Here is a 24571-nt window from a genome sequence, read left to right as displayed (position 1 = left end):
ATATAATCCTAAATGCCTCGCTTTCAGGTATAGACAAGTTAAAGAAGCAACTCTTGGGCATAGATACCCCAAGAATAAATTCTATGGAACAATCATACTCCCGGTGAGGCGGCAAGGTCTTTGATTCAGATTCACTAAAAACATCATGAAAATCTGATAATTCAGCAGGTAAGGTACAATCCGTTAATGTGGCAATCATGGGGTCCCCACACTTTATAACACATTCTTTGCCCCAGGACAAAATAACATTATTAGACCAATCAATCACAGGATTGTGCTTCCTCAGCCAAAAAAAGCCCCAAAACAATACTGGCCGGCAAATTAGGCAAAACAAAGAGTTCAATCTTTTCTTTGTGATCAGGCTTTAAACATATATCTAAATCGGCAACAGAATGGGTAATGGCATTAAGACCCAATGGAGAATTGTCAATTGCAGACACTGGGATAGGGAGAGACAACTCTTTTAACTCCAAAGAGTTGTCTTGCGCAAAGTTAACGTCAATAAAGTTCAGAGCCGTACCACAATCAATAAGGACTGTTCTGTCCTCCCTATGTGTGTGGGGTATTGTTATGTCAGCAGGGTTTATTAAAAAAATAAACAAATAAAACCCTACGGAGCTCTCTGGGCCATTACTGCAACCAACCTGGTGTGAATACAGACTAACAGTTCCTGTCACTGCCAGCTAAATTAAATGACCAGGTGTGCTCTGTTGCAATTCACAGAGGCCTGTGCAGTCAGAGCAGCCGCACAAATAAACAAACTGGCTAGCCTGAACTCCAGGACTAGCCAGAGACCAAGTAACCCTGTGTGTGGTAGTTCCACCCAACCACCCAGGCAACTACTGCCAAGCCCACTCCTAGTCACCCTGTCTGGGAATTACTGCTAGCTGACCCTACAGAGTTTTACCACAAACACACGCATACAGGGCAGCGTGCTGCCTGACGAACAGTGGCATTGCTATCTCAGGGGTCTTTTACTAACTAGGGCAATGTTTACAGGCTGGAACCCAAACATACATACATACATACATGCATGCATGCATGCATACATACATACATACATACATACACACATCATTTCAGGTTTGGAATGCGATCATAGAGCGCCGGGCGTCCAGACCAGCCCCCTTATATAGGCAAGGGGCGGTCACCAGCAGATAGCCCAGCTGCCCAATCCGAGTGTCCATTGGTCGACATACATGTCCATCAAAGACTCGACCACACCCGGCTGTTGCAAGGCAGGTTAACCCCTGCAACCCTGGACTGTGCATAGGAACAGGCGGCGACGCCCATATCATGGCCACAGTCTCTGCACAATCCTAACAGGTATAGGTTGACAGGCAGCTAAACTCCTTCCCAGTAACTCATGCACTCTGGAGCGGTGTCCAAACTTTGCTTTTATTACAAGGGATAGGGTGAAACTGGGGAACAGAAAACAGTACATTGCAGTTACAATGGGCATGTGGTAATCTTCCATGACACAAACTGTGTACGTATTACTATGGCAGACATACATGTGACAATCTTCTATGACATGGCTATGCAGGCATTACTATTACATAACAGCACACTATGACACAAACTATGCATGTATCTTGCTGGAAGGAACATCACATATGTAACATTGTGGTAGTGGGGAGGTAATAGACATCTATGAGGCACAGGGCCGGCTCCAGGTTTTTATGGGCCCTTGGGCGACAGAGCCTCAGTGGGCCCCCTTGTGGAGGAGGCGGGGGAGTGGGGACACTGCGCGTTGCAGATGAAGCGAGTGATGTCACGCAGGAGTGTGGTGTCACCAACGCCATACCTCCCAACTTTTGAAGAGTTGAAAGAGGGCCAAAATGTGTGACGCGCTCTGCGCGCCGTGGCAAATTTAACTCCGCCCACTTTTAATGCTTACTCCGCCCATTCTCATTCATTTTTCATGTGCTCCCACACAGTATAATCCTCCTACAGTCACCCGTAAATTATATGCTCCCCCTCCATCTCTCCCCCAGTTTCATACACACCCTTCCTCTGCCCCCAGTTTCATGTCCCCCCTCCATCTCTGTCCCCAGTTTCATGCCGTTCTCCCCCTTCATCTTCCCACAGTTTCATGTCCCCCGTCTCTGCCCCAGTGTCATGCCATTCTCCCCCCCTTCATCTTCACCAGTGTCATGCCGTTTCCCCCCTTCATCTTCCCCAGTGTCATGCCGTTTCCCCCCTTCATCTTCCCCAGTGTCATGCCATTCCCCCTCTTCATCTGCCCCAGTGTCATGCCATTCTCCCCCCCTTCATCTGCCCCAGTGTCATGCCATTTCCCCCTTCATCTTCCCCAGTGTCATGCCGTTTCCCCCCTTCATCTTCCCCAGTGTCATGCCGTTCCCCCTCTTCATCTGCCCCAGTGTCAGGCCATTCTCCCCCCCTTTTCATCTGCCCCAGTGTCAGGCCGTTCTCCCCCCTTCATCTGCCCCAGTGTCATGCCGTTACCCCCCCTTCATCTGCCCCAGTGCCAGGCCGTTTCCCCCCCTCTTCATCTTCCCCAGTGTCAGGCTATTCTCCCCCCCTTTCATCTGCCCCAGTGTCAGGCCATTCTCCCCCCCTTTCATCTGCCCCAGTGTCAGGCCGTTCTCCCCCCCTTTCATCTGCCCCAGTGTCATGCTGTTCTCCCCCCCTTCATCTTTCCCAGTGTCATGCCGTTCCCCCCCTTCATCTGCCCCAGTGTCAGGCCGTTCTCCCCCCTTTCATCTGCCCCAGTGTCATGCTGTTCTCCCCCCCTTCATCTTTCCCAGTGTCATGCCGTCCCCCCCCTTCATCTGCCCCAGTGTCAGGCCATTCCCCCCCCTTCATCTTCCCCAGTGTCAGGCCATTCCCCCCCCCCTTTCATCTGCCCCAGTGTCAGGCCGTTCCCCCCCCCTTCATCTGCCCCAGTGTCAGGCCGTTCTCCCCCCCTTTCATTTTACCCAGTGTCATGCTGTTCTCCCCCCCTTCATCTGACCCAGTGTCATGCCGTTGCCCCCTCCCCTTCATTTGCCCCCCAGTTTCATGGGCCCCCTTCATTATGATCCACCTTAATGTTTAACACAAATCAATCAAACAAACACACTCCCCTTCCATCGTTCCTCCGCCACTCTCTCACTCCACTCACATAGTTGTAGGCGCGATGTGACGTCATCACATCGCGCCTACACACGCCGAAGTCGGGCCGCAGCCTTAAAGAAGGAGCTGAGCTGTGGCAGCTCCTGCTTTAATCGTATAAGTATTCAGCTCCGTCGGACGCCGATGAGCTGAAATCGGGACAGGCAAGTGCTGGAGCAGGCAAGTGCCGGGGGGCACCCAGAGGCTCTGTGGGCCCCGGCACTTGCTTGACTATGCCGTGCGCTGACGCCGGCCCTGATGAGGTGTATGGTTACATGTGGTCTGGAATGGGAGCTGGGTCTGGCTCAATGAGCATGGACTACTAGATAGAACAACTATAGATAGAAATTATGCTAGGGAGTGTGGAAACATAACAATATACGTAATACATGAAGGTATAGTGCTGGGTATAGCTATTACATACCAACGATGCTACTTAAGGCCCAAATCTTGGAGAAGGTATAAGATGGTGTGGCAGGGTCCATGCCTGAAGTGAAAAACACTAACTACAGTGTAGCCTGGTGATGACACCAGGTTGTGGGAGGGAACTACGGTGGCTCTAGTGGGACACATAGGAAAAAGTATGGTGGTTTTCAATTTGCACAAGGGCCACTAGATGGAGCTATGACAGGAAATATGAGATGCCTGCTGGAGGCATAACAAGGACATTAATCTCCCCCCTGTTACTGCACAGAGTCTGAATGCTGTCACAGTAAAGAATAAATATCCTCTCCCTCTTATCTCTGAGCTGTTTGACAGGTTACGGGGGGCTACCCTCTTTACTAAATTGGATCTGAGGGGGGCATATAACTTGATCCGCATCCGTGAAAGGGACAAATAGAAAACTGCATTAAACACCCGTGTGAAGCGTTAAACAAAAGAATTGTGTATGGCTGAAACTGTGTAGAGATAAACAAGTATTGGTTCAAACTGGTTCAACAAGTTCTTCAACTAAAGACATTACCAAATAAGGACAAATGCCTTGCAACTTGCCTGTGACTATAATGTTATATCAGGGATAGGGAACGTACAGCTCTCCAGCTGTTGCAAAACTACAACTCCCAGCATGCATACTGGCTCTGCTGTTCTGGGAACTCCCATGGAAGTGAATGGAGCATGCTGGGAGTTGTAGTTTCACAGCAGCTGGAGAGCCAAAGATTCCCTACCCCTGTGTTATATAAATCTGTCCTTCTGCTTTAATAAACTGAAAAACATACTGGATATGATACACTGGTGTCTGTCTGTATGTCTCCCGAGCTCGTCAACTTCTTCCTGATCAATTAGAACTACGTCAACATAACTCAGGGGTCTTGTGCCCCTAACAGAAATTGGCGCTCATCGTGAGGGCACCGACAATCATTCAATGTGCAGCCGATAGTGTACCGATCCACTCACCATCCAGTTTTGGAGACGGGCCTGGAGGTCCTCAGGCGAATAAAACAGCGCTGTAAGGTAAGCCCTTGTCTTGCCAAATAACTAATCTGAGTTCCTTCGTGTCCCTGATCCTGTGTGTTGATGAGTGAGGTTAGTTGCTGCATGTTTTTGTAACAATCGATGCCATATTATATAGTACGGAAGAACCGAAAGAGTATGTTGTCTGTAGCGGGGTGGGAAACGCTATACCTCATTTTTTGTCTACTGTCCATGCTGTCATTTGGTTGCTACATCTGTTATAAAGTGTATAAGGCGGCACAGAAGAGAGTCATTCTCCATCCTTAATCCCTAGAGTTATGAGAGTAAAAGACTCAGTGATTGAAAAGCCCTTGTTTTGGAACACTAGCCTCCAGCCGTGCCTGGACAGTCAGGGTCGAATGAGACCCGAGTAGTAGCACTAAGGACTGAGTAGAATCCGCGCAAGTACGTGCAAAGATTCAGGGGTGTTTCGATAAAGGGCCGCAGACAGAAAGTTGAGTCTGTGGAAACCGAATGGGGTTTTGCCCTGAGCACTACGCCAGAAACTTGCACATCAGAGATTAGTTCAAGGAAAACAGAGTAACTGGGAGTTCCCTCTAAGAGTAGTCAAAAGGGACCCTCGAGAAGTCAAAGTGACCCTCTATTGTCTTAATTTCCCTAGAGGAGTAGGAAGCTCACGGCTGACTAGCTACCAGCCAGTATGGGGAAGGGACCCTCTGAGATATGGTACACCCCATATGAACTAATAGAGATGGAAGAAGGAAAAGAAGTTGCCGCCCAAGTAAAAACGATCCTTAAGAGAGCAGGGGTTCCCAAGACAGGCTTGTTTGATAGTAAATTTTGGGACCAATTGGGATTAGATCATGCAGGACAGATACAGGAATAGAGGGAAATGTGTTTTAAATTGTGTAAAACAAGGACACTTGGCCAGAGATTGCTGGTGTTCTTAGCGAAGTGATAATAACAAAAGACAGTCTAGAAGCTGCCTGCCTACCCTAATCAGGGTCAGGACAACTCACAATGAAGATCAGGCTCTCCAGCCGCAGTGTCCCTCTTATCTTCAGCAGAAAGAGGCATACAAATTTTCCAACCTGTATTGATTAATGGAAAGGAGGTGCCATTCCTTATAGACACTGGGGCCACTAAATCTTGTGTCAGTAAAGACATTGTCACTCCATTGTCTCCATTGATTTACCCTTGTCTGGTGAGAGTCAGTTGGTGCAGGGAATAACAGGTTCCCCTGCCCCGTTTTACCAGACAAAGCTCATAGAAACGTCCTTTCAGGGGAGCAGGATTTTGACTAGATTCCTTGTTTCCAAAACATCAGACAATATTCTAGGTACTGATGTGATGGGAGTACTGGGTTGTAACATCATGCTGCACCCCTCCGGTGAAGCTTATGTACAAACCACACATACCGATCACAAGATACTTTGTTTAGTATCTGCAACAGTGAATACTCCACATTCAGTATTCACCTTCACTGAGAAAGAAAAAAAAAGTGCGTTATTGTCTCAGGTCCCGGAAAATTCTGTGGGCAACCAGTAAAACAGCTCTGGGCAAGCTAGATGTTCCTCCTGTTATGGTACAGAAGAAAGGTAGATTGCAGACTAATGAGTGGAGGTGGGTGCACAGAGGTATATTAGAGGGGGCTGAGCTTGATATAAGAAAGTGTTTGGACAGCCCACCCCCTGTACTGTAAACAATAGAAGGCCTAAGCTAGAGATTTTGTGTATGCATGAATAGCAGAGAATCCTTTCTTTCAGAATTAGAAGTAACTCATACAGTTAGGGCCAGAAATATTTGGACAGTGACACAAGTTTTGTTATTTTAGCTGTTTACTAAAACATGTTCAGAAATACATTTATATATATAATATGGGCTGAAAGTGCACACTCCCAGCTGCAATATGAGAGTTTCCACATCCAAATCGGAGAAAGGGTTTAGGAATCATAGCTCTGTAATGCATAGCCTCCTCTTTTTCAAGGGACCAAAGTAATTGGACAATGGACTCTAAGGGCTGCAATTAACTCTGAAGGCGTCTCCCTCGTAAACCTGCAATCAATGAAGTAGTTAAAAGGTCTGGGGTTGATTCCAGGTGTGTGGTTTTGCATTTGGAAGCTGTTGTTGTGACCAGACAACATGCGGTCAAAGGAACTCTCAATTGAGGTGAAGCAGAACATCCTGAGGCTGAAAAAAAAAGAAAAAATCCATCAGAGAGATAGAAGACATGCTTGGAGTAGCAAAATCAACAGTCGGGTACATTCTAAGAAAAAAAGGAATTGACTGGTGAGCTTGGGAACTCAAAAAGGCCTGGGCGTCCACAGATGACAACAGTGGTGGATGATCGCCGCATACTTTCTTTGGTCAAGAAGAACCCGTTCACAACATCAACTGAAGTCCAGAACACTCTCAGTGAAGTAGGTGTATCTGTCTCTAAGTCAACAGTAAAGAGAAGACTCCATGAAAGTAAATACAAAGGGTTCACATCTAGATGCAAACCATTCATCAATTCCAAAAATAGACAGGCCAGAGTTAAATTTGCTGAAAAACACCTCAAGAAGCCAGCTCAGTTCTGGAAAAGTATTCTATGGACAGATGAGACAAAGATCAACCTATACCAGAATGATGGGAAGAAAAAAGTTTGGAGAAGAAAGGGAACGGCACATGATCCAAGGCACACCACATCCTCTGTAAAACATGGTGGAGGCAACGTGATGGCATGGGCATGCATGGCTTTCAATGGCACTGGGTCACTTGTGTTTATTGATGACATAACAGCAGACAAGAGTAGCCGGATGAATTCTGAAGTGTCCCGGGATATACTTTCAGCCCAGATTCAGCCAAATGCTGCCAAGTTGATCGGACGGCGCTTCATAGTACAGATGGACAATGACCCCAAGCATACAGCCAAAGCTACCCAGGAGTTCATGAGTGCAAAAAAGCAGAACATTCTGCAATGGCCAAGTCAATCACCAGATCTTAACCCAATTGAGCATGCATTTCACTTGCTCAAATCCAGACTTAAGGCGGAAAGACCCACAAACAAGCAAGACCTGAAGGCTGCGGCTGTAAAGGCCTGGCAAAGCATTAAGAAGGAGGAAACCCAGCGTTTGGTGATGTCCATGGGTTCCAGACTTAAGGCAGTGATTGCCTCCAAAGGATTCGCAACAAAATATTGAAAAAAAAAATATTTTGTTTGGGTTATGTTTATTTGTCCAATTACTTTTGATCTCCTAAAATGTGGAGTGTTTGTAAAGAAATGTCTATAATTCCTACATTTTCTATCAGATATTTTTGTTCAACCCTTCAAATTAAACGTTACAATCTGCACTTGAATTCTGTTGTAGAGGTTTCATTTCAAAACCAATGTGGTGGCATGCAGAGCCCAACTCGCGAAAATTGTGTCACTGTCCAAATATTTCTGGCCCTAACTGTATGTCTGTTTTGTGGGTTTGTTTATAATGCTCATTTTTTTGGAATTCTTGAGTGACTGAATGAAGGCTATGATTTGCAAGAAAGTATATGGTAGAGTAATCTTGAAACCAGGAGCACAGCCTCCTAGAATCAAACAGTACCCATTGATACACGCCCAAGAAGATGCTATAGCCACAACTATAGTAGAATTGTTAAAAGCTAAGGCTTTAAAACAATTTACTGTACGTCAGTGGCCAACACACCACTGTTCCCTGTAAAAAGAAGGGCAAATAGGGTGAACCAGACACTTACTGCATAGTACAGGACCTAAGAGAATTGAACAAAGTGACCTTGCTAGAGACCCCGGTAGTGCCCAATCCTCAGACCTTACTGTCTGCAGCTCCTACGGGGACCACATATTATAGCGTCGTGGATCTCTGCAATGCTTATTTCAGCGTGCCCCTGCACCCCGATTGCAAAACCTGTTTGCCTTCACCTTCAATAGTAAACAATACACCTGGACAGTCCTGCCACAGGTGGCACAAAATAGTCCAAATCAGCTCCCTCTGATGAGGTTATATTGTTGCAATATGTTGATAATGCTTCTACTTCTTTGTGCCCCAGATAAACAGACATGTGAAGCCGCTGCCATAAACCTGCTGTGTTTCCTCTTCCAGAAAGGTTGTAAGACCAGTAAAGACAAGTTGCAATTTTGTAAGCAAAAGGTGGTGTTCTTAGGTCATTGTCTGAGCCAAGGTACCAAACATCTTCAGATGAATGAACTAAAGTGGCAAGAGAAATGCAGATGCCAACCTCCCATGCTCAGTTACGTACCTTTTTGGGTCTGGTGTCATACTGTAGGCCATGGATCAGATCTGCATCTCTGACCATGCAGCCCTTGTATGACTGTCTTTCCTCTAAACCATTCAGTCTGACGACAGAGGCTTTGGATGCATTTTACCAACTTAAGCTCCAGATAGCCAGTGCACCTGCCCTAGGCTTGCCTGGCTATCAGAAGCCCTTTCAAATCTATGTCACTGAAATGATGGGATATGCAACTGCAGTTCTCACACAACAACATGGAGATAGAAAGCGTCCCGTGGCATATTATAGTGCATGTTTGGATGAATGCCCTCTTGTGTAAGGGTTGTACTCTTCATACAGGCCCTGCTTGAGAAAAGCTCAGACATTGTCCTAGACCACTCCCTGGTGGTATACACACCACATGACATCCATGCAATCCTCACACAGGTAGACAGACGTCATCTTTCCTTGGCAAGACAGAGCAAAATGGAATTTGCTTTACAATCCTCCTCCAACATCTTATTCCAGCATTGTTTGACTTTGAATCCTTTTACCAGTAGGAGTTCATGATTCAAAGGGGGGAGTAAATTATGAGATATTTTTAAACTCCCTCTCAGAAGGTGACTTATTTGACAGCCAATATCAGCATAACTGTGTTGACCTGATGTCTCAAGAGACAGTCGGCTTCAGTCATGTTACTGATGCCCCATTGGAGAATCCTGACTATGAGATGTTTGTGGACGGTTCCAGGTACCTAACAGAAAAAGGAAAATTTGTTACATGGTATGCTGTAGTCACTACACATGACACCATAGTACAAGAAGCCCTTCCACCACACATGTCAACACAAGAGGCTGAACTGAAAGCCCTTACAGGGGCCTGCCAAGTAACTAAGGATAGCACAGCAAACATTTACACTGACTCCAGGTATGCTTTTGGTATTGTACATGATTATGGTCCAATATGGAGGTCTAGGAACTTCCTGACTGCACAGGGAAAGCCAATTAAGAATGGAAACTTAGTAAGTCAGTTGATGGAGGCCATATTGCTCCCTAAGCAGTTGGCAATTGTGAAAGTCAGAGCTCACACAAGGGGAAGAGACCCTGAGAGTATTGGAAATGAAAAGGCTGTTTGAGTAGCCAAAGCAGTGTCACTGCTGCCATGGAAGGGTCTCAACCAGGTGAGCAAAATAGACATTGACCTAGCAGACCCCAAGGGGCTGTACTCTAAGGTGATTGGTGAAGAAATTGAGAAAGGGACAAAGGCTGGTGCCAGAGAATGTGAAGAAATGGGGAAAATGGGAGATAGACTGTGTCTGCCCGCAGCAGCATACCCACAAATGGCTGGTTTGGCCCATGGTAAGGTGCATGCCTCTCGAAATGCCATGGAGTCCCTAGTGGGTAAATTATGGTTTGCCCCAGGTTTTGGAAGGGCTGCAGGTAATGATGTAAAAGTATGTCACACGTGCTCTACACAATCCAGGACAGGTAGTTAAAACTCCTACCACATGCACAAACCCCTGTATCCATTTCAGAGAATACAAATAGATTACATACAATTGCCTAAATCTGGAACGTACGAATATGTGTTGGTCTGTGTGGATTTGTTCTCAGGTTGAGTAGAGGCCTATCCAGTCAGTCGAGCAACCGCACAGGTAACTGCCAAGAAATTGATATCTGAACTTGTGTGTAGATTTGGGATACCTGAGGTGATAGAATCTGATAGAGGTACACATTTCACAGGTGAAATAATGAAGGAAATAATGTATGCGTTGGGGATTGAGCAAGCTTTCCACACACCCTACCATCCCCAGAGTTCAGGAAAAGTAGAAAGGTTGAACACTCAAGTTTAAAAAAATCCAGAAAGCCATGGCAGAGACAGGAAGGCCCTGGCCAGAGTGCCGGTCTCTAGCATTATACTCAGTGAGAACCACTCCTAATAGAAAGACAAGTCTGTCACCATTCGAGGTGCTTTTTGGAAGTGTGCCTAGACTAGGGTTGTATTTTCCCCAGACATTACAATTATGACAGCACTGCCAGCTATGTCCAGAACTTGTGTCAAAGACTGAAAGCAACACATAAACAGATGTTTTCTTCTATTCCAGACCCTTCTGATTTTTCAGGAACACATAGCTTGCAGCCTGGTGATTGGGTGGTCGTGAAAAGACATACCAGGAAGTCTCTTGAACCCAGATATGATGGTCCCTCCCAAGTACTGCTGACAACTGCCACTTCAGTCAAATTGGAGGGAAAATCTACCTGGATACACGCTTCCCATTGTAAAAAGGTTCCTGAACCACAGCAAGAATGAAAGGATGGACATTACTTGTTTTATGCTTTCTTAAAGGACTCACAATCAGTGGAACCTGGAAATCTCTTCAGGGACCTAGAGAAATTGACAATAAGTTTGTCAGACATAATCTTGTAATGGTGGAAGGGTTCTATAAGGCCCTCAAAAATTGTTGGATATGTACTCACTCACCCATTTCCTCCTCTAGTTTACCATTCCTAGCTGTGCCGGTCCCCATGGAAGAACTGATTGATTTATTGGTCTGGTTGTATGGATCACACCCACAATACGGAAGAATCAGTGTGGAAGTGGGCAAATGTTACTGTAGGGATATCAATAGTGGGGTGGACAGATTACCCATGGTGGCAAGGTAACCTTACTGGGAATAATAAGAATATCCAATATGTGATACATAATGGAGAGAGATGGGCTACCCAAAACAAATCCACTGCTACTATATTAGGAGAAATTCCCCAAAACCGACTACAGATGGAAAAAAAGAAAGGGGATTTTTGGGCACCTTGGGTCATAGAAAGAACATTACACAACACCTCTTGGGAACATGCACATGTATTTGTAGAAGGGAATAACCACACATGTAAGAAATATAGAATGTGTAAATGAGACAATTGAAGAAAGGCTTTATAGGAAAAAGAACCTTAACTTTGTGGAAATTGAGACTTTGGGTACTGTGGAGCCCTGGGCAAACAACCCTCTTGGTGTATGCTGAAAAATGTATCCAGCTTTGTGGATCTTGTGCACAAACTTATTTCCCAACACTCATCCTTCTTTGATCTACCTCCTCAGATGTATTGGGCATGTGGCAACAATGCATACAAGTGGTTACCGATGGGAGTGAAAGGTACATGTACAATAGTAAGACTCACTCCTGCCACCTTTGTGGTTGATAAACTGAAAGCAAAAGCCATACCTAAACACACTCTGTACAAGAGAGCAGCTGATAACATCCGTAGGAAAAGTGGTAGACCCCACCTGGTCCAAATGAGTACAGGGAACAAAATAGTCAGTACAGTCCTTGTTTATCCAATGATAATGCAAACCTGGGATAAACTAGTAGAAGCCACCAATTACTTAGATGATCAAATATGGGGTATCTTAGGCGTACTTAATACCACCATAGCGGTACAAAACCAGTTGATCATAGTCACCAACCAACACATCCTGGTACTAGATTATGTTACTGAGGCCCAGGATGGAATGTGTCAGGTGGTGGGACCTACCTGTTGCCATTATATCAATCCAGAAGGTAATATTAAAGGAAAACAAAAATTAGAGGATATATACAAACAAAGGGAAGAGTACGAGAAGGAGGTTGTGCAAAATGAAGATAGCCAGTGGTCTGACTCTTTTTCCTTTTTGAATCCTGCTAATTAGTTCAAGGGAATAGGTAGATGGATAATTGGGATATTACAAACCATTGTACAGTTTGCCATGATTATATTGCTTATATATTGCTTTCTCAAGATAATTTTGATGTGTTTTAATTGATGTTATGATAAAGATGAAGATGAATGTACTCATCTGATATGAGAATAATGTCTAAAATGGGGGAATTGTGAAGGGTTAAACAAAAGAATTGTATACGGCTGAAACTGTGTAGATATAAACAAGTATTGGTTCAAACTGGTTCAACAAGTTCTTCAACTAAAGACACTACCAGTTAAGGGTGTGAGGATCTTAACATGACCAAATAAGGACAAATACCTTGCAACTTGCCTGTGACAGTAATGTTATATAAACCTGTCCTTCTGCTTTAATTAACTGAAAAAACATACTGGATATGATACACTGGTGTCTGTCTGTATGTCTCCCGAGCTTGTCAACTTCTTCCTGATCAATTAGAACTACGACAACATAACTCAGGGGTCTTGTGCCCCTAACACCCGCGATGGCCATTATGAGTATCTTGTGATGCCTTTTGGCCTATGCAATGCCCCCGCTGATTTTCAGGATTTTATGAATGATATTTTCCGGGACTTACTTCAGATTTCTGTAGTCGTGTATTTAGACAACATACTTATCTTTTCCGTGGATCTCTGCACACATCGTGCCACTGTCACTGAAGTTCTAAAGCGCCTCCGTGCAAACCGCTTATATGCTAAGCTGGAGAAGTGTTTGTTTGAACAGTCCTCTCTGACTTTCCTGGGCTACATTATATCTGGCACAGGTCTGGCCATGGATCTTTCCAAAGTGACAGTGGTCCAAGAATGACCGGAACCGCTCTCTCTAAAATCCATCCAGCGGTTTATAGGTTTCATTAATTATTGCCGCCACATTTTTCTACCTTGGCAGCAACGCTGGTGGCTCTCACCCGTAAAGGCATGAACCCAAAGGTCTGGACCTAAGAGGTTAAGACGCATTTTCTGCACTTAAGTCTCACTTTTCGGGGCCACACGGTGGCTCAGTGGTTAGCACTGCAGCCTTGCAGCGCTGGAGTCCTGGTGTTCAAATCCCACCAAGGGCAAAAAAAAAAACATCTGCAAGGAGTTTGTATGTTCTCCCCATGTTTGCATGGATTTCCATCCCATATTCCAAAAAAGACATACTGATAGGGAAAAAATGTACATTGTGACCTCTATGTGGGGCTCACAATCTACATTTAAAAAAAAAAAAAAAGCACTTTTCACGTGCTCCTATTCTGCACCAACCTAATTTGGATAAACCATTCTATGTGGAGGTGGATGCCTCCTCAGTTGGTGCGGGAGCTGTTCTATCAAAGAAGAAAATACAGGAAAGGAGGTATCCCTGTTTCTTTTTTTCCAAATCTTTTTCTGCCGCAGAGAGAAATTATTCTATCAGGGATCGTAAGCTACTACTGTAGCAATGAAATTAGTCTTTCTGGAGTGGCGACACCTTCTAGAGGGATCCAGGTACCCTTTTGAGGTGTATACTGACCATAAGAACTTGTTATACCTCCAGATCGTTCAGCGTTTAAATCCTTGTCAGGCTAGGTGGTCACTTTTTACCTGGGGAAAAGAATGTGAGAGCGGATGCTCTCTCCCGCTCGTCTGATCCTCTCGAAGAGGCCACTGAGACGGAATGACTTATTATTCCTTCCGAGAAGGTTCAGGTGGTCTCTCCTCTCTCCCAAGAACCGGGGCCGCCTGATAAAACTTTTGTACCTTCCGATAGGCGTCAGGAGATGCTCACCTGGGCGCACTTCTCACGCATTGGGGGACACTTTGGTAGCAGGGGAATGCAGGAACTCCTGGGCAGATCATATTTCTGGCCTGGAATGGTTCGTGATGTCAGGGAATTTGTGCGGGCATGTGTGCCCTGCGGCCGTAATAAGCCCTCTAGGGAGTTGCCCGCAGGCCTGCTTCAGCCTCTTCCAGTCCCTGATAGACCATGGGATACAGTGGGGATGGATTTCATTGTGGACCTGCCCCTCTCATCTGGCCATAGGGTCATTTTGGTCATTACGGACCACTTTTCCAAAATGTTACATCTAGTGGCTTTACCTAAACTTCCCACAGCTAGGGAGTTTGTTACACATATTTTCTGTCTGCATGGCATGCCCGACAGAGTGGTGACTGACCGGGGTACCCAGTTCTCAGCTCGTTTTTGGCGAGAACTTTGTCAATTGACGGAAGTCGAGCTCTGTTTTTCTTCAGCCTATCACCCACAGAAGAATGGTCTGGTAGAGCGTATCAACCAGTCTCTGGCGATGTATCTCCACCACATTTTTTCAGCTCACCATGACAACTGGGCATCTTTGCTTCCCTGGGCAGAATTTGCCCACAACAATGCCCTTGTGGATGCCATAGGGAAGACCACGTTCTTCTTCTTAAACAATGGGCAACATCCACGTGTACCGGCCCCTTCCCCTGCGGAATCCCCGTTGCCTGCAGTAAGGGAATGGGTCGCGATTAGTGTGGGACTCCATGCAGGAGGCTCTTTCGGCCTCTAAAGAGAAAATGTGAACCACGGCTGATGCTCACCGCCGTCCTGGTCCCTCTTTCCAGCCTGGGAATCGAGTGTGGCTCTCAGCCAGGCATATTAGATTGAAGGTTGCCTCAGCTAAATTTGCCCCTTGCTATGTGGATCCCTTTGAGGTTATCACCCAGGTGAATGCGGTCACGTATCACCTTAAACTTCCCCCTCATTAGCGCATTGCAGACACTTTTCATGTCTCGCTTTTGAAACCTGGGCACACTAACGCCTTCTCCCCTCCTATACCCCCGGAATCTGAAACAGCGGAAAGCGATTTTGAGATCTATTCCATTCTTGATTCCAGGGAGGTCCGGGGACAGGAATTCTACCTGGTCGATTGGACAGGTTTTGGGCCCGAGGATCGGTCTTCGGTGTGCGCTGAGGACATTGATGCACCAGATCTTATTGCGACTTTTGAAGAAGGGTTGCTAGGAGGGGGGTAATGTTAGGATGGGGTCCCGCAGGTTTTCCTTCCAGCACACAGCATCACCTGCGGGTCAATCCAACTCTTGCCCTCGGCGTCGTGCAGTGAGGTGTGTGGAGTCTAAGTCCAGCTTTTCACCTGCTGAGCATGCTCGGACCTTTTGGAGTTTCTCGAATTCTAAGTCCCATTTTTCCTTCAACTGAGCATGTTCAGTGAGGTCATGGCCACCGCCCCTGGGTGGTTGCCTTTTTATAGTTTGAATTGACGCCCGCCGGGTGCTCACACTTTAACTAAATGACTTTAAGACAGGAGTTCAGGGCAAGGTTCCAGGGAAGGCAGGTTGCCAGACTAGGCTTCTAGGATAGGATTCCTTGGCCCAACCAGGGCACCGCCGGTAGGGACCAGAAAGCTTACTGAACTGACTTTTCTAAGTCATGGAGATCTGAGTTCATTTCCGCTGCAAGGAACGTTGCCTGTCTAAGGGCTTCTGAGCAGTAGTTGCTGTTCCAGCCCAGGGGTGCTGCCAATTAGATGAGGTAGCCTCGCAAGAAAGCCTTGTGTGTCTCCCACAGAATGGCAGGATTAATTTCAGGGGTATCGTTTCATTCAAAGAAGTCTCTCATCTGTTGCGATATCAGCTGCACTTTCTCATTTGAATCAATTAGTGACTCATTCAATCTCCAAGTCCAGTGGTATTTTTGTGTCTGGGACAGAACAAGCGTAACAGTAACAGGGACATGATCTGAGATAGTGATATGTCCAATGCGAGCTTTGGAGGAGAATGGTAGAAGACTTTGAGAAATAAAAATGTAATCCAGTCTATGGTAAGACTTCCCTGTGTTACTGTAAAAGGTATCATCCCTGGTGGACAGATGATGTAAGTGCCAAATGTCTATTAAACAGAACGTGGGAGTAAGTTGGCTGAGCGCTCTTTTTAAGCAAGATAATCCTTCTGAGGAGGAATCCAAAAAGCGATTCAGAGCCAGGTTGAAGTCTCCACCCAATATGATGGTGCCTTCCGCGAACAATTTGAGTGTTTGAAGGGTTTTCAGAAGCCATGCAACTTGACCCTTGTTTGGAGCGTAAAAAGTTGGCAATGGTGTATATCACAGAATATATGGTGCCTTTTAGGAGAAGTCTTCCTTCATGATCAGAATACTGTTGTGTGCATAAGAATGGAATTGACTTGTGAAATAATGTGGAGACACCTTTGAAAACTGATAATGGGAAATGGGTATTTTTTCAACATGTGTGACAGGAGGAGCAGGAGCAACCAGAACTGCAAGAGGGAGATGAGGCAGATGAGGCAGATGACCCAGACACACATAATGGCACTATGCAGTGGAGATGGATGCAGGGAGTACTCTCGAGTCACTTGTGTAAATGGCCCATGCATGCTCACTTGTTTGCGTAGTGACAGCCGAATTGTCACCATTCAGCAGAGGGATGAATACTAGCTCTACACCATGTTAGACCCTCGCTGCCAGTCAAAAATAGGGGCCTTTTTTACACTCACTGAGAGGGAGGACTAACTGAACTACTATAGAGACATCCTATGTAGTCAGTTGGCCACTGCCTATCTGCACCATTGTCCATCCTCAGGCACTGTATGGCCTCCTAAGACTGCTGCAACCTCCACACCCTGTCACCAGGTCACTCTGTGGTCACCTCACTCTGCTGCCACCTCCACACTATGTCACCGGGCACTGTATTGTCTCATAACGCTGCTGCAACCTCCACATTATATCATCTTGCAACTATGTGGTCTCTTCATGCTGCTGTCAACCTCCACACCCTGTCACTGGGTCACTCTGTGGCCTCCTAAGGCTGCTGCAACCTCCAAACTCTGTCACAGGCACTGTATGGCCTGCTAAGGCTGCTGCTACCTCCACATTATGTCACCTTGGCACTCTGTGGTCTCCTCATGCTGCTGCCACCCCCACACTCTGTCACTATGTCAGTATGATGCCATCTCCACTCTGTTAGGGAGGGCTATACTTGTATAAGCGTTTAAAAGAACAGTTTCTTTAGACAACTATGTGGAATCAGCAGACGACGGTGTAAAAGAAGTGTGCTCTTTCACACTACAGTAGGATCTTGAACCTCTGTACGGTTGTTTATACCTGGCACTAACATCATACTGAGTTCATACTTGAGTTCGTTGGTCAGTTTTATCCCCATAACTGGCCAAATAAGTGAGGTGTGCAGTGGTTCTAAGGCTGGTCTTACACAACCGTAATACTTTTACGGTCCGCAAGTTGCTGATCATCAACATAGACTCCGCAGATGCCCGTAAACTTCCACACTCGCCCATAGAGTTCTATGGGCGAGTCCTATGGACATGTTGTATAAAGTGCGGAACTTGGTTGCGGCCCGGCACACCACGGATAAAATATCCTGTGGTGTAAGAGGCCACATTGAATATAATGTGTCCGCAAATGGTCCGCAATTGAAAACCCTCAATTGCGGACCATTTGGGGTCTAAAACTACGGTCGTGTAAGACCAGCCTAAGATTGAAGCCTGTGATGTATGTGTCATACTGACTCACTGTATTGTTTCACTACAACACCAGACTCCCCATGTGTGTTACTGCAAGGCACAGTGTTCTACACCACTATATATACTATACTATATACACCACTATATATACTATACTATATACACCACTATACATACTACACTATATACACCACTATATATACTACACTATATACACCACTATATATACTATACTATATACACCACTATATATACTATACTATATACACCACTATACAGGCTCTGCAGCCAGGAAATAGCAGATTTGTTATGCTACTGTATTTGCCACAAATGAATTCAGATAGGATCAATTATTTTTTGGAAAATCCGACAAAGCGGCCGAATCGAATTTTTGAAAACTCCACTCATGTCTAGCCAGAATCTAATCCACTTTGAAGGCAGTGGTTTCTGTTGCAGTGTTTGCATTTTTGCAACGTGGGGCCCCGACCTTAAGGCTTTAGGACTTTACTGTAATATGATGTAACAGTTGCCAAATGGTTAAATGGAGCATTAAGGTGAAGATGCAGACCCCTGTTTTCCTGATCTGGACCCCAATGATAAGATGTTTATCGCACATAGATTACTTCATCTGTAACTCATTCTATATGTTGATCTTTACTAAGGAATCACTAAGGAATCTTTTTACTTGATAAGTTCAGACTGCCTTTCCTGCTCCCGTGCGGGGTGTTCCCTTGTGGTTGTGTCTTTTCTGGTTTTTATTTTTTATTTTTTTCACTAATGCTCAGAACAGGCTGTACATGGTTTATTTTAGTATTAAACTACATAGTAGCTGGCTATATAAACCTCTCCCTGCTACAACCTCTGCAGCACAGCTGAAGGATCCTTCACGCTCCGTGCTGCTGCTGCTGCTCCTGATACATCTGCTGGGACACACAAGGATCTTCTGTCGTCTCCTACTGAATATGTTCTTATTGTTATTGGCTTTTTGTGTGACTTTCTGCATTTCAGAGACTCAGGATCCTTCATATCAATGTTATCTGATAACAATAAAATATGCATTTGAGTACACGTATTCTCAGGAAGGAGATATCATTCTAGGAGGGATCTTCACTGTCCATTCCTGGGTGCATACAGTGCAATTTAATACAGCTTTTGTTACACGGATGTGTACAGGGTAAGTAAGAATCATCATAAATAAATCCTAGGAAATAAGGCCGAGTCTGATCTGTATTATAATATGTATTGTCTCATATGTTGTGCTATAAAAGTCCTGCAGTGTATAGAAGAGATTCCGTTATTGGGGAACTAAAAAGATGATAGTTGTAAACTTGTGGAGCACAGATGTCCCTTCATCCGGTAAGTGTAGAAGTGAATGAACATTTGACAATTTCCTGAGTGTTTGCTTGCAGTTCGGATCAGTATAATATGATTCCCTATCTATTATTATGTAATGTGACAAATCTTGAAAGTTGGATAAAAAATTATGTAAAATACAAAAAAATCCCCAAATATTGATATTAAATGCTAAAGTTCTTTATAGAATATTTAATCTCCTGATGTTTCCTTTGTATCTGCTTCATACATGAGGCAGAAGATTCTCACATTAACCCTAGAAGGATCTTATTTATTTTATGTATACATCTCCATGTATAAGTAAAGACCATCTCTATATAGATATAATGGTGAGATATTGATAAGATATTGATCTGGTCACATATAAGAATAGCATTGTACACCTTACACATGTACAAGGTGACAAGTAAGCACTGACACTTCTCCTCTTATCTGTATCTGATCCTGTAAATACGGCCACAGAATAGCTGCATGTGGGATTTCTGCCTAAAGGACAAACAAGATCTGTCAGAGGAGATGATATTTTTTGGCTCCTTGCTTTGTTTTTTTGAAAAGTGTAATATTAGTTGGAAGAGATTTTGTGTTTCCTTCTCTTGCTTTGGTTTTTTAGCTCCATTTTCTGCTAACCCAGGAACCTCTGCTACTTGCTTTTACGGTCTCATCCTAAAAGATATGTCTAGTGCAGAAAGTGATGGAGACGTTTAACCATCTAGTCTTATCTTTCTGGAGACATTTTTACAAGGGAGAGATAAGTAAACACTTCTAGGTTTTGGTGTATGTAGGGGCCCCTTATGCTGAGCTACCTCGGATTATATATTGATTGACTTTTATTAACCGTTTCTGGGAAGGAATAGAAAAAAACTGCAATCTTACCATTGCCACTTTGTGCTACAGATTTGATGTCATTTATGTGCATTCCTTTCCCAAACCTATAATTTAATTCATTTTTTGGTTGTTTTTTTGGATGTTTTGATTTTTTTTTTTTATTCAAAATTTTGTAGAAGGCAAAGTGTGTTAGGGGCACAAGACCCCTGAGTTATGTTGTCGTAGTTCTAATTGATCAGGAAGAAGTTTACGAGCTCGGGAGACATACAAACTGACAACAGGGTATCATGCTCAGTATGTTTCAATTTATTAAATCAAAAGGACAGGTTTATATAGCACTACAGTCACAAGCAAGCTGTAAAGTATTTGTCCTTATTTGATCATGTTAAAATCATCACGCCCTAGTTGAACCAGTACTTGCTTATCTCTTAAAGCTAATGGCCTTTGTACACAGTTTCAGCCCGTACATAGTTCTTATATTTTGTTTTAACTCTTCACAAGTGTTAATAAAAACATTTGGCAAGTTTGATTTTTTATTCCTGCTACGCTGTTCACAATATTGGATTTTTTCATATTTCAATAATTTGGACATTTATGATTTTTATGATTAGACACCCTAGGGTTCAAGGAACGCGTTCGGTGCAGTTTAGTCAATTGCAGCATGTCAATTATAACTACAGAAACGCCGTCGGTTTCCCTATAGGTATAATTGAGACAGAACGTCCGCAGAGGAAACCTCTGTGAACTTTCTGTTTAAAGGGCTGTGGGAAGAGCCTCAATGTGTTGCCGCTGTGGTTTTTCCTACAGCACTTTTTTTGCTGCACATGGGGTCTTAGCCTTCAGTAGGCTTTCGTCTGTCATAACAATTGATCTCCACCCTTTGATGACATTTTGGATGGCGGTGATCATTTAAAGATGGAGGCACCCATGGTGCCTGCACTCTTTAGATGCTGTTGTTGCGTTTTACCATGGCATATAAAGTGTTAACAGCTGCGGTCGGTGTTGGCATCAATCACAGCTGTTAGCGGCAGTTGCTGTAATATCATACAGCTCCTGAGTCCTCTCCATACATCCCCATAAAACCAATGATGTACAGTTTAACATAGAAAGGGTTTGAGTAGTGGAGTTCATCAAAAGGGTGAAAAAGCATTATATCAGTATTAAGAATCTGAGCAAGGAGGGGCGTGGTTTAGCGGCACGGCTGCAAGACAGGAGTTGAGGAGCTCCGCTGCGCCTTGCTTTAAAACCTCCAGCATCCTTGTCTTTTGTTGCCACAAAACGAGTGTGACGGTCTTTGGGGTATCCCCTGCACCCTGACAAGTTATTTTGAGGCTATCCGATTGCTCTTCCACCACAATCCCTGTGAATCGTGCCTGCGGCTTACCTCCTCTGCCAGTCAAAGCCGCCATCTTGGATGCGCGGCTTTCTCCTGCACTGCCGCAGCCTCCTGTTATCTTTCCCCACTGCAGCTGAAGGTCAGTCCTGGGATCATCACCTGAATTACCTGTCTCTCCCTATAGGACATCACAGCTAGGCCCGCACCCAGTATTCAGCAGATACCTGGGGTGGAACATTTACTATATACAGCGCCTGCCATCCTCTGAGAGGTCCTCCACACTTGGTCTGCTTGATGCACGGAGCGGCTCTCCCCCCATTCACGGCTCTCCCGCATTTCATCTTCTGCCCTGCTTCCTGTGCTTATCTGTGCTGTCCCTTGTCCCTTCTCCATCTCTAGCCTGCGGCCCGGCGCCATCTTGGATGAAGTCATCTGCTGCGGTAAGTTCTTTTTCTTCATGGAGCGTTGTAGTTCACCATGTATTTTCTGCATTTTTGGGGTGCTAGGAGGTTCCCCTGCCTTTTCTCTCCCTGTCTTGACCATTTTCATTCACTAGAATGGAGTTTACCGGCTTCACGAGAGCTTAATGTGAAGGAGCCTCCATCACCTCGCGCGATCAGGCTCCGCCCCCCAACCTGTTTTTTTTTAATTAGAGTTCTTAATAAGTTGGATTCTCTTCCCCCTGCTGCACTTTCTGTTGGAGGGGACTTTAATATATCCACCGTCAAGGTGGCGATAATACTAGGAGAACTATTGATGTAATTGATCTGAATTTGAACTCTGATTATGAACTCTTAGTACTCAGCTTGGGCGTGGAAAAGGCATTTGATCGCCTGGGATGGCTTTTTCTGTTTGAGGCCTTGACCTCTTATAGATTGGGGGCCCTTTTTTGTCTACAATCAAGAGTCTTTACTCATCTCCCTCTGCCATGGTCAAACACCCCAATGCCTCCTGTTTCGGTTACATAACGGCACTAGGCAGGGTTGTCCGCTGCTTCCCCTTCTATTCGTTCTTTGCATTGAGCCCTTGGTAGTGGCCTTCCGTTTATATCCCGATATCTCGGGGGTTCGCGTATGTGATCGAGAATTAAAACTTTCACTATTCGCGGATGATGTTCTTCTCACTCTCACTAATCCGTGTACCTCGCTCCCTAACCTTCATTCTCTTCTTTCTCGCTTTGCACGCTTGTCCAGATATAAGAATAACAATTCTAAGATGGAGGCCTTGCCTATACATATCCCTCCTTCTGATTCGGCCGGCATTCAGGATTCCTTTCGGTACGCTTGGCAGTCCTCCTTGCTGAAATATCTAGGTATACAGTTGACGGAGTCCTTTTCTCAACCTTATCAAGCCAATTTTCCCCTGCTCTATAGACATATCCAGGCCCTTCTTGTGAAGTGGCAGGGATTGCCTTCATCACTTTTCGGCCACATAGGTGCAGTCAAGATCACTGTTTTACCTAAGTCGCTTTATTTATTTGAGATCCTCCCGATACCGGTCCCCCTTCAGGATCCTCATGCGTTGCATGGCTCCCTCTTTTGGTTTGTATGGGTCGGGGGGATCCACAGGCTTTCTAGGCAACTTATGATGACTCCTAGGGCTCGCGTTGGCCTTTTGTTTAATAATTTAGTTTGGGCTGCCCAATTACGCAGGATTCCAGCTTGGTCTACTCTCCATGCTTATTCTAAATGCACCGGTCCATAGGTTCCTTGATTCACGCCATACCAGCTGATGGACACATTGGGTGCACATGATTATTTTTATCCATATTGATTTATACGGTACTTTGGATGAGGGCTGTAGCTATCCTATATTTTTTGGGATTCTCTGGTCCAAAATACTCCGTCTGAACTTACCCTCATATGCCAGGATCAGGAATGTGCAGTCACTGGAGTATCTGACAGCTTGGCTTACGAATGAGGAGGAGACATTTCATGCTATTTGGAACCTGTGGGATGCGTTCTGGGCTCCCCAGCCTCTTTGACTTGATAACAACTGGACTTTCCCCTTCACTGTTGATGTTTTTCCCTTGTCTTTTCTGCCCTTGTGTTCTCCTGTCTATTTTTGAGTCTTGCCCCTCCCAGTTGTCTGTTTTTTTGTTATTGTTGCCTGATATAGTTTATCGGTGTACTGCACTGCTACTTATTTGCATTTTCTTCTTGGAACGATACAGGTTTGTCTTCTTTGTTGTTTCTCTTTGTTGATAAAATCCTTTAAATAAAGACTTAAAAAAATAAGAATCTGAGCAGGAGTGTCACTTATTACAGGATGTCTATGCGGCTTGTGTCTGTCTATATGCAATAGGACTACTGATAGACCAGCAACTGTGATTGTGGCAGAAGTCTGGCAAGGTGAGAAAGCCACTACATATCAGATGTGCATTTCCAAAGACAATCATGGATGCTCCTATTAACCTGTTCTCTAGCCTAGATAATATCAAATGGAGTGAAGGTTTTATAATGAGGGAAAATTCCTAAAATCTGTTGCAAAATCAAAATTTGCTATCGGTTTTGGAACACCCTTAACCCCTTCCCAATGTCCGCTGTAAGCAAGCGAGACTATGACAGCCGGGAGTCTTTTGAAGGCGATCTTCTATTTAACCGGCTAATTTGTGCTCCAGGACCAGACACATTTTACATTTATTTTGTATGTGCGGTTTTGAGGGCTGTAACATTTTTCTCGTATGTCTCAGTCAACTAATTTTTGCCTTTTTTTTTTCGGGGACACATAGGGATTTATTTTTATGTTTTTTTTTATTTTCAAATGTGTTTTAATTTTTTTATATCCGAGAAAATATAAACAAAATAGGAGGGAAATTGTGTCTGGTTTTCAATTTTTCTTTTCTTTTTTTTTCCTCTCCGTTACGGTAATTTTTATTTTGTATGGTGTTGTCGGGGGTGGGGCTATAACTTTTAATAACAGCATTTTATTAGCGGATTATTTTTATTATTATTATCATTATTTTATTTACATTTTTAAAAACTTTTTTATTATTATTATTTTTTTTTTTTTCAGATTGTGTCCCCATAAGGTGATAACAGACCTTTGGGGACATCTGATCACTTTTTTTATTTTTGTACTGGAGGCTGATTTCTCCTATAACTGTTATACAGAGAATATATCTTTTTATGCACTGAGC

This window comes from Leptodactylus fuscus, chromosome 1, assembly GCF_031893055.1.
Source record: "Leptodactylus fuscus isolate aLepFus1 chromosome 1, aLepFus1.hap2, whole genome shotgun sequence".
NCBI classification, from domain to species: Eukaryota; Metazoa; Chordata; class Amphibia; order Anura; family Leptodactylidae; genus Leptodactylus; species Leptodactylus fuscus.
The sequence above is the reverse complement of the archived record's forward strand: the minus strand, read 5'-3'. Positions refer to the sequence as shown.